This window comes from Salvia hispanica, chromosome 1, assembly GCF_023119035.1.
Source record: "Salvia hispanica cultivar TCC Black 2014 chromosome 1, UniMelb_Shisp_WGS_1.0, whole genome shotgun sequence".
NCBI lineage: Eukaryota > Viridiplantae > Streptophyta > Magnoliopsida > Lamiales > Lamiaceae > Salvia > Salvia hispanica.
In genome coordinates this window covers 36,356,900-36,360,832 of record NC_062965.1, presented here as the reverse complement: position 1 = coordinate 36,360,832, position 3,933 = coordinate 36,356,900, and positions in this window count along the sequence as shown.

The window sequence follows — 3,933 nt, the reverse complement described above, 5'->3', positions numbered from 1 at the left end:
AAAGATTTATTTGTGGTCCTATGATTTTACGATTTTAGTTCAAAATATTATCTTTTGAATTATTGATCCTGAAAAAAAAAATATTTTGAATTGACGGTCAACGTCGTTTAAACATGTTTCGACTGAATTAACAACTTCTAATTAATTTTTTTAATTTATCAGAAAATAAAATATATATTACTATTTAACAAAAAAATATTATTCTCGTTGCTTCTCTCCATCTCAAATTGAAATTAATGAAGCATCTCTCCTCCTTCAAGTTAGCCCTCCTCTTCTCCCTCTTTCCGTCAATTTCGCGATAATTTGCTTCTTTTAATGTTACATACCTAGTTTTACTATTATAGTGAGAATATTGCTTAATTTTTACAAATTAAATTAAAGATGTGTGTATTATACAAATGTTACACTAACAAACATATAAAATTTACGTTTATTATATCCAAAGGTAATCGTTAACTTAGTAAACAGTCGATTTTGATGGTTACTTTCACCAGGACTATTCGTTAACAAATAAATGGATCGACTGCTTTTTTCCCGTCTTAGATTCCATCTTATTGCAGTAACAAAGATAATTCAAAACACCTACTATTTCTGTACAAAAATGTTTTTTTTTTATTATATGAAATGGCTAGAATATATGGTCCATTAATTTGATAAATAAAAGATTCGATGGTTTCTTTCACTAGTACAAGTACTTCAAAAACAAAATGAGTGATTTTTCCTTTGTCATAGAGAAAATATCATTTTATTCCTTTCCTTTATGCAGCAACAATGACCATTCAAAACATGAATAGATTCGTCCACATGTACTTCACATTTTGCGAGAGACTCAATTTCGGTTTTTTAAGTTTAATTTTGTAATCAGCGTTTAATTCGACCAATTAGGCGATATTGTTATTTTGATCACTTAATTTACTCTTTATTTGTTAATAAGATACTGTTATGATTGATAAATCCAAGGTTAGTATGAAGTAACTTTTTTAACTTTTATCTTTTTAAAATAATAAGTATTATTCATAATACTATAATATACTCCATTTATTTTTATGAAAATTATGGTTTAAATAATAAGTAGATGTGATAGTGAAATACGAAGGCAAATAAAATTATAGTGACGATTCCATATATACTCCATCTGTCTCATTAAAAATAAAACATTTCCTATAATGGAAATACTACCATTTCGACTTTTTCCTTCTTTCTTATTTTATTCTATCTTCATTAATTCACAAAATAACACAAATAAATCGATATTATTTCAAAATTATCTTCTTCTTTCATTTGTCATCCTTCACTTTATTTCTTTATTTCAATATTAGATTTACTTTTATAAAATTAAATTTAAAATTTAAAATTTTAAATATAAATAAATTATTTTTAAATTTAAAAATTTTTTAATTTATGTGTTCTATTATAAATGATTTTTTTGTAAAGTTTGCATAATTTTATTTTAATATATATAGTGTGAGTCAAGAAAGAATACATAAATTAATAATTTTAATTAAAATAATTTATTTATATTTAAAAAACTAAATTTTAAATTTAATTTTATAAAATTAAATGATATTTTTTAAATGAACCAAAATCAAGGATGTTATTGGGAAGAAAAAGATAATTTTGAAATAATTCAGTTGAAAAAGTTAAAAAAGCGTGAAAGCGATATTCCAGCCCAATAAAGCATTTTGGGTAAAAAAATGTCAAAAGGCCGATTTTGAAATAAACCTTAGTTATGGACTCTTGTAGATATTTTTAAAAGTCTAGGGGCTTTTGCGGGTTAAACCTATAGTTCGGGAGAATTTTGTAGTTCACTATATTATAAATTATAATTGTAAACTACTTCCTCTTCTGTTAAGATAACCCCTTTTTCGCCCTTGCTGTGAAAATAACAATAAATTGTTAATGTTGAGAGAATTAAAGTAAGAGAGAAATAATGAAAAAGCTCTTACTTTTTCTTTTTCTCCATAACTATTTATTATCATTCCATCCAAGGAAGATGACCCTTTCCCTTAAAGCGGTGAGAATTTATGTAACTTTATTTTGTGTGTGAAGTGGAAAGAGTAAAAGTAAGAGAGAAGGAATAAAGTAGAGGGGTGGTGTTTTCATTTTTAGTAATAGGTAAAATCTTGGTTGGGACAAACCTAAAAGAAAAAATGAAAAAATCTTTAGTGGACGGGGGGAGTATTTTTTTTCAAAACACGTGCAAAAAAAAAAGGAGTCATCTTAACTAAGACATGGAGAGTATTATATTGTTGGTAAATAGTATTTCCGAATTGTCATTTACGATCAAGTTAATGTGCTATCTTTTGTAAAATGAGAAATGGTAAATTAAGAGGAAAATACGGAAGAAATCTTATCTATATTATTGTTCCCCTTCTTTTCATTTCTCCACTTTAACTATTTTTTTTCATTTTCATAAAAGAGGGCGAAAAATCAAAGATTTCTTAAAACGGAATGAGAGGAGACATATTAGTCGAGACGTCAATTAAGCCACCCCTTTAGATTATCATGCTACGCGTGTAGGGGTCATTCGGATTATAATTGTTTCCGCTTGAAAATTTTAATCCTAACCCTAAAGGACTTTAGATAACTTGTCGTGCTAATTGCGATTTTAATTTTTTTTAATTAAGTACTTCTTTATCTCTATTACTAAATTATAGTATATTAAAAATAAAGTTATACACATATAATGAGTGTTATTTCAACTCGATACAAGAATACATTTTTTCTGTTTTTAATTTATTTATATAGTTTTTTATAATAAGCGTAAAGGTAAAGAAAATATAAAATCAAGAATATAACTTTCAAATAATAATCAACATGTGTAGCTTACATGCAGGAATATTGAAAGAATTAAGTTATACGATATATATCTTGGCTTATATTCTTGATAATTAATTTATGGTGCAAAGGTGTATGAGTTAATTATAAATATTCCTTTTATACATGTAAGTGTTTTCATAACTTAAACCTAAGTTGAAATTTAAGAATTTCAGTTAAAATCTGATTTATCTTGCAAATTTAAAATCGTATAAAAACTCCAGTATAAAAAAAGTTTTAATTCTTTTACGATTATTTCACGTCGAAATGTTAAGATGGAATTATATCTTTAAAACCCCGGTGAAATCATATGTGATTTCCCAGTCGTGAGTTAACATCTATTCATACTCTAAAATGAAGTTATTTGAATCAAAACAACGTAAATTCCCGATATTTTACCATGAGATAACGTGAGCAAATGTAAGCTTCATGGTGTTTCGTTATATTATAGTTTAAACAACTAGAATTGATCAAATTTAAAATTTTTTCCATTTTTTTAAAATGGCATTTTTCTTTTTGTCCGTCTCTATTTAAAATATCTAACAACTCTGTATTTTTATCTCACCCACTAATACACACTATATTAATAATGTAACATACAAAAAAGGGTGGAATCAAAGATCTTTCAACTTTTGGGAAAGGGTTTTTTTTTTATAGTCTTGTAAATGATTGATTGCCCATTGAATGAATCTTTCTTTTCCAAAACAGAATAACGTCAATTACATGGAGTAAGATTCATTATCTTGTGTTTCACATTTATCACATAAAGATAAGATAGAATCAGCCAACGTGAAAAAAAATTTCCCTGTTGTAACGAAAAAGAGATTCGTTTTGTGATTGATTATAAAAGCCAAGCAATGTGGCTCCAATTATTATCACAAAAAAAATTTGAAGTGCAATAATGGCTTTAGGTGTGGGAGGACATAAAGCCTGACTAAAACCGAGGTCACTGTGGATGAGTTCAAGAAATGGCTGATGAGTTTCGACTACGACAAGGACGGCAAGATCAGCCCCAGGCTGCGTGCTGCTGCGCAGCCCCGGTTCCTGGTTCATGACCACCAAAAAGAGCAGCCGGGCCTCAGCGAAGCCGATGTCCCGGACGGTTAAATTTATGAG